This window comes from Arvicanthis niloticus, chromosome 8 (genome assembly GCF_011762505.2).
Source record: "Arvicanthis niloticus isolate mArvNil1 chromosome 8, mArvNil1.pat.X, whole genome shotgun sequence".
NCBI classification, from domain to species: domain Eukaryota; kingdom Metazoa; phylum Chordata; class Mammalia; order Rodentia; family Muridae; genus Arvicanthis; species Arvicanthis niloticus.
This window is the reverse complement of record NC_047665.1, coordinates 28,110,651-28,118,359: the sequence shown is the minus strand read 5'-3', so window position 1 is coordinate 28,118,359 and position 7,709 is coordinate 28,110,651. Positions and strand designations below refer to the sequence as shown.

At 38.3% G+C, this 7,709-nt stretch overlaps 1 long non-coding RNA gene across 1 annotated transcript in view; it reads left to right on the top strand.

Moving 5' to 3' along the window:
• Nucleotides 1-1,299: 1,299 nt before the first annotated feature.
• Nucleotides 1,300-7,709, top strand: part of LOC143443314 (uncharacterized) — a 24,482-nt gene continuing 18,072 nt past the window's right edge. The window contains exons 1-2 of the long non-coding RNA XR_013112170.1: nt 1,300-1,384; nt 3,264-3,481. This is a non-coding gene — a long non-coding RNA (uncharacterized LOC143443314). The remainder of the gene's footprint in view (nt 1,385-3,263; nt 3,482-7,709) is intronic.

Sequence of the window (7,709 nt, the reverse complement as noted above, 5' to 3'; positions counted from 1 at the left end):
GTTCTATCTCAGCAGGAACTGCTGGGCTCTAACTTACCTCTGTTAGTCTGAGATTGCAGAAAGAAAAGACACTTAAGAAAAGTTATTATATAGAGTTTATTACTAAGTGTAAAAGTTTCCTGTGAAGGCTATCTAAGGGGAAAAGCAGAAAGGTCCTAAGTGGGGAAAAAAGAAAACTTATATTTGGGAAAAGGGAAAAACTCTAGTCTATCTCTATTCTATCTTCTATTCTGACTATTCTAACTCTATTCTATATCTAACTATTCTAACTCTTCTAACTAACTATTCTAACTCTCTAACTCTCTAACTAACTCTCATCTCTTTGTTCTCAGAATTTATACATCTTTCAGAGTACATGGTCACATGTTACAAGGTTCATCACAAGTTCACACCAAAATTCAAATCATAAATTGAAATAGAAGTTTACAACACAGAATGTTTACATAAATATCCATTAGGAGTAATTATTTAGCTAGACATTCATCACCTGTCTAGCTCCACAGGTTCACTGAAAGTTTGAAACTTAAGAAATTAGTGAAGTTTTGTATAGATAAACCAAGGCAATATTTTCTCTTCTATCCTGGTACCTATAATAAATCATTAATTCCCTTTTAGTGACCCTTGGTTAATTGTTTCACAACTTCTTGGAATGTGCTCTGAGCAGGAGAAAGTCTGGGCAATTAACTGATAACACTCAGGAGATTGGCAGAGTTCTCACTGTAGTTTTGACTATGTGTGAGGGATCTAATAGCAGTCCTGTTATAAAAGAGCTTAATAATCATTAATATAATTTTAGGAATTCTTATAGGATCATCATTAAGACTTAAGAAGTCATCTATTTGTCTATATAGTATCACTACAAGACAGTACATCTTCATGGATCTGCAGAGATCTGCTCCAATGGGGTGTGCTATTGCTTAGTGATTGTTACATATGTTTAATAGTAGTAATAATAATAATAGGAAAAGCTTATTAATAGCAGGAATCTTTCCTAAAATTATGTCCACCACAGTCTTGCTAATGGGGCATGCTAATCTCAGATTATATAATAATCTGAGGCAAGCATTTCAGGATGATCATCTGCTAATTATTAGCTTGTCCTGTTATGGCTCCTGACAACAAACTACATTCATTCCTGTTTATAATTAAACCTCTGTTTCTCAAAGACTAAACTGTAGCAGGATACTTATTCTGCTCAGTGGAGTTTAATTATTTGTCAGTAGAAGAGGAGGTGGAGCTGGGAGAGAAAGAGAGGAAGGGGAGCGGAGGAAAAAAGGAAGGAGGGATGGGAAATAGAGGAAGGAGTGGGGAAGAAGGAGGCTATCAGCCATGGAGAACCATGGATAGGACGAAAGCTGTCCTGGGTAGCAACTTCTATCCAAAGGTTAGATATTGGGTAACAACTCTAATTGTGTGGGCATCTTGTTGATTGAGCATTTCTAAATATATAAATCCTTTAAATAATCATTAAGCTTTAAGAGTCTTATTTCTACCAGGTACTGTGAGGATGGCAGATATTGTCTGGGGTTCAGCCGAGCTTTGTCGATGCAGTGTGGGGGACTGACAGACCCATACCCCATGCTGGAGTCTCCTGGGTGCCAGGGCCTGTGCATCTAGCTAGCCGGAGACCTGATCAGAGCCAGGAGCAGCAGTAACACGATGGCTGCCTGGGAACAAGCCAGATCGGCCACCATTTTCTAAATATCTCCCCCTATAATACACTAAACTATGCCTCACCTGTAACCTTACCTACAAATGGTTCTGTACTGCCTGTTCCAGAAATGACAATTATGTCTTTCTTTCAAGAACTCTTTATAACCAACTTGCAACCCTACCTTTGTTTCAAAAGATTATCTGACTACCTCTGACTACCTTGTTATGACTGCCTGTTGTTATGACTACCTGTTGTTATGATAACCTTGTTATGCCAACCCTGTAGCCATGTCTTTGTTTCAGGGGGCTGTTAGGAATAACATGTATGTTTACACTCTGCTCCTGTGACCCTGACTACTTAGCCTACCAAATCCCCCATTTGGAAACTCCTCATCCCTGAGTTATAAAAGCCTTGTCTTCACATCCAACACCAACCTTAAAAACCCTTCCTGAGGAAGAAGTAGCCTTTGTTAAAAGCTTGCTTTAATTAATTTGGCCGTGGATTTGGATCAGTGGTCTTTCTCCTTCCACCTTTGGGATGAACAGTACTAGTAACGGAGGAAGTCTTCTGCCAGTGCCTTGAATGTGATCTGCAGAAAGATTTTCCATTCCCATGAGTCTGAGGCTGCAGAGACTTTGATATCAACACCCCATTCATTCAGGGCTTCCTCCCTCACCACAGTTAATAAAGCAAATTGACTCACCACATCGTAAGAACATCGTTTGAAAGCAGGCTGGAAAACGATGCTACCAATGTGGACCAGAGTGGTCAAGATGAAAGTAGGAAGGTGTTTTCTTCTCTAGAAGAAATTTTACATTTTTTTAATAAGATAAAGCCCACACTTTGTAGCAAACCTGGCTTAGAAATGCTCAGTATTATAGGATGGTCACGTAGTGTGAATTACTGGTCCTTCTTGAAAATTCTTAGTCCTATGTCTTTTTTTTCCTTTTAATACTAATATTTTTTATGCTTGTATTTAAGAAGCTTACAAAAGCCTATATATTGAAACTAAGATAAACAAAGTAAGGCACGGAAATCTCTGATTTCTCGGGTATCAAGAGAAATCCAGAAAAGAAATGCTAAGTCCCAGAGCAGAGGTTGTTTGATGGCATGTTGTTTCCCCTCATTGTTGACTCTGAAATCCCTTACTTCTACACAGATCTATAAAAAGACATAAGAACCCTTCAATGAGTACAGCCTGAAGCTTCTGTTCTACTCAAGAAAGGAGAAGAAAGTATACTAAGAGGGAACTATCTGTCCTATAGCTGCTGCTAGCTCTATAAAGCCTACTTACTTACCTAGTCAGGTAGCTACTCTCTACTTTTATGAGGCAGCATAACAGTATGTTCCCCAATGAAGTGTTTTTTCTATACAAGGAAAAAAAATTCTTAGTCTAAGGAACGCTAAAGTTACTCATGACTGCTAGCGAATTGTACTGTACCCTACATTCCAAAGAATAGGAGCTTAACAAGATAGAATAAATTTCTTTCTGTTAGATAATTTACTACATTCAAGAGCATACTTAGAAAAGAGTATTTGGAAAGAAGAATAGTAGGTAAAACATAAGATAACCCATGTCCTTTTCCCTCTTTTCTGTCTCTGATCCTAGGTACTGAAAGGCAGTATAATCCTTCTTAGCTTGATGGCAGGTTCTGGTCCTCTTCAGAGATGTTCTCCTAATCTACATACCCTGCAGTTTGGGTAGGGACACATGGTGAAGGCATGGACACCTTTCTGGCCAGCCAGATCAGGGGAACCAGCCCTGAAGCCATGGCATGACATGTCACAGGAAGACCACCCTCACAGAAAAAAAAAGTCCTTTTTAAGGTAATGGCACTAAGACATTTTAACCTCTATGTTTGGGAGGTTGAGACAGCATGCATATTCCAGGGCAGCTTTTATTATAGAGAGGCCTTGTCTCAAAAAAAAAGGAAATAAAAGCCACAGATATTTTTAATATAGTGGGAGATAATTTTCTTTGTTGTAGATTTTTTTTTTTATATTATGGATTTTTACACATGGTTTCTTAAACGTTATTAATTTTCAGGAGCCAGGATCCATGATTTTGTTCTTTTTGTATTTTTTTTTTGAACTCATATTAAGTACTAATTGCTGATTTTAAACAATTTAAAGGTTATAATCAGTCTGGATAACTTTATTCTTTTTAAATTTTATTTTTATTTCTATTTTAAAACTTTATTATTTTTAATTGATGATATATGAACTTTTTAGCTATTGAGTCCAGAAATCAAACCTTTGTCTTTGAAATATAGCACAGAAAATCTGCCCTGTAAAATTAACCACATCTTGGTGAACTACATTTATCATAAATGTGTATGGACTTGTTTCATATTATTATTTGCTTCTCCTCTGATTTTTTATTTTCTACTTACATTTTAAAAGCACTTCATTTTATCTTAACTTTAGCTATATCTTCTTAAAATGATTGTGTGGTTGCTTTAGGGATTTAAAATAATATAAGAGAATTAATTCACAGTGCTACCATGAGATACCAGACATGGGCTACTTAAAAATGAAATAGATCATTATTATGGTTTATAGTTCTGGATTCAAGTCCAAAATCAGGCAGCCCTATGAGTTGGTTCTCTACAAGGGTGATATCTCATGGCTGGGGAGTGTGTTGAGTGAGTGCTCACTTCTTGTGTCAGAAAACAAAGGAAAGTGGGGTGGCTGGAATGGGAAATGAAGAGGTAAAAAAAGAGAGAAGGGGAGGAGGAACTGTATCTCACAATTCCCTTCAAGAGCAATCCCATAATGACCTAAGGACTCAACTTGGGATGCCCTGGGATCAAAGCTTTAATGTACATGCTTTGGGAGATATTAAGAAGCTAGCCCAAGCCAGCAAACTGAACATTTTCAAGGCAATTTAGAACCAAAATCTTACCATTTCTAGTACAACATCCAGAAGTCTTATTTTGTTTTTCTACTTTATGTTTAGTTACTTTGTATACTACTTTCTTTTTTTTTTTTTAATTTTTTTATTAGATATTTTATTTACACTTCAGATGCCATCCCCTTTCCACATTCCCCCCCTTAGAAAACCCCTATCCCATGCCCCCTTTTCCTTTTTGCATTTATACATTTTTTTTAAAATAATGTTAATCATAAGCGTTATAAGTTTGGAATTGTTCAATCAGAGGTGTAACCCACTGACCAACCTAGATATAACAACTATCTTTGACTGGTGGAGATACATGAATATCTGCCTCCCTGTCTCCCCCCTCTTTCTCTCTTTCATCACCTAGCTTCTCCTCTCCTTCTTCTTCTCCTCTTCTTACTCCTTTTCTTCCTCTCAGTACTCCTCCTACCTTAGCTCCTCCTACACATCACCCTTCCTGTTAAAATGAAACTTTTCTCTCAAAATACAATTAGAGCATAATTATGCCAATTTGTACCAGTGAGGTACAAGATAGTCCTAATACCCCGTCCATCCTTTTGTTGACTAACCAGCACCTCTGTCATCTATCCTAACTAAAACATTTAGTTCTGAACCTGGCTTAGGATGAATGTCAGCTGACGACTATCCACTCAAATCTTTTCTCTTACGGTAAATAGCTATAAGTTTTCAAACTCGTCAGAAATCCAGAATGACTGAGTTAACTATAATTGTGGGAAGCACAAAGCATAGCTTCTAAAACTTAGCCAATTTATAGAGACCTCTGAACACCTGAAAAGCCCCTATACTACCGAACGTTGGAGCATCAAATCTTCAGCCTTCTGGCCCAGAATCATCTGACAGACCTTGGTGATGCAGGATTATTAAGGACTGATTACTCTGTCTCGGCAGATATAATCAGTCAACTATTCTGCATGTGTGTCCTTTTCTGGACAGTAATTTGTCTGTAGATGGGGAGAGGCAATTCTTGCCTAGTGGCTGTTACCACACAACTGGAGTAACTCCAAGGATGCTCAATTTCATCTTAGAATCCATGACAGGAAGCTGTCAGGAGCAGACAGGTCTCTAATCAATATGAACATTAATATATAAATATTTGTAGCGTCAGTTCTATGGACTTCTAATGTTTTGAAAAGCAACTATCCATGTAAGGTAACCTGGACTGTTTTCCGTTAACTCCTCTCAGCTATTTCTAAATAAAATATGGAAAACACCCTAACAATAAACTCAAAAATATGAATTTGCTATAGTCCCTTAACTCATAGGTTAACTGTCCCAAATCAGTTAAAAAAGTTAAAAAAGGGCTGGGTCTAGGCATTGTATTCCTAAATGTGTTATACAGGCACAATGCCCATGAGCGTATCAATATTCATCTCATTTTTATATTAATAAGAGGCTCGTACCAATGAAAACCTTAAATTTGAGATCAAAGTAAATTTTGTACCATTTAAGAAATTATAACTTCATCTTGATAATAATTATACAGATTTCTACCAATAGGTTATGGCTATGCAATAAGTCCTAGCTAATCCCCCCTGTTCCAACAAAACCACTACTTGTCCCTAGAAAGACAGACCATTATTAACCACATTAGTCCCCAAGCTCAGGGAATAGGGGCGATGACTCTTCTTTAACTTCTTCAAGCTGATTAAGGGCGTTGAGATTTTAGAAGAGGGGTGGAGGGAAGAGTAAGTTGATAAGCCTCTGATGCTGTGTCTTCACTGAATCCAGATGGAATTCCAGGACATCAGAGGTTTGGGCAGGTCTGCTCAGTATGCTTGATGAGTAGATACACCAAGGCTGTGTATTCTGCAATATACAATTCTCAGAACAAGTTTTAGTATCAAGAAAAAAAAAATTTCCCATCCCCAGGGGGCTGACATTTTTTTTAAAAGATGTTGGTTCTGAAGACTTTTTTTTTCCGCTTGTTAAAATTGGTTGTAGTATTTACGTTTCAGATTTTATCCCCTTAGCCTACTTCCTCCCACCACCCAGAAACCTATCCCATCCCCCTCCTCATGCTTCTATGAGGCAGTGACCGCACCTACCCCCCCTCACTATCCCCTCCCCGCCCTCACATCCCCCCCCAACTGTGTGTTCATTCATTCATTTTTCATTCATTTTTTTTTATGGGACCATGAAACTCCTCTCCCACCTATGTCTGACAAGGCCATCCTCCCCTACATATACCTCTGGAGTCTTGGGTCCCTCCCTATGTGTTCCCAGGCTGGTGGTTTAGACCCTGGGGGCTCTGATTGTTTGGTATTGTTGCTTTCCACCTGGGGTCAATAACCCTTTCTGCTCCTTCAGTCCTCTCACTAAGTTCTCCATTGGGAAACCCCTGATCATATCAGTGGTTAATTGTGAACATTGTCCTCTGAGTGTGTTAGTCTTTGGCTGACCTCTAAGGAGACAGTTATATCATGTTCCTCACATTATGCACTTCCAGCCATCCACAACAGTGTTTAGCTTAGGTGGCTGTACATGGGGTGAATACCCAGGTGGAATGGTCTCCTGATGGCCCCTCCTTCAGTTTCTGTTCCATGTTTTGTTTCCCTATTTGCTCCCTTGAGCATTTTTGTTTCTCGTTCTAAGTAGAACTGAGGCATCCCCTCTTGGTCTTCCTTCTTCATGAGCTTCATGTGGTCTGTGGGTTGAGTCTTCGCTAATCCAAGCTTTTGGGCTAACATCCGAGGAGATATGTTTGTGTAACTATCTTCTTTTGGGGTTTTTAGAAGATTACTTTCTTGCTTTTTCTAGGTTGTAGTTTCCCTCCTTGTGTTGGAATTTTCCATCAATTATTCTTTGAAGTGCTGGATTTGTGTTGGATACTGTGTAAATTTAGATTTGTCATGGAATATTTTGGTTTCTCCATCAATAATGATTGACAGTTTTGCTGGGTATAGTAGTCTGGGCTGGCATTTGTGTTCTCTTAGGGTCTGTATGATATCGGTCCAGGATCTTCTGGCTTTTATGGTCTCTGGTGAGAAGTCTGGTGTAATCCTTATGGGTCTGCCTTTATATGTTACTTTGCCTTTTTCCCTTACTGCTTTTAGTATTTTTTCTTTGTTTTGTACATTTGATGTTTTGACTATTATATGGTGGGAAGTATTTCTTTTCTGATCTAAACTATTTGGA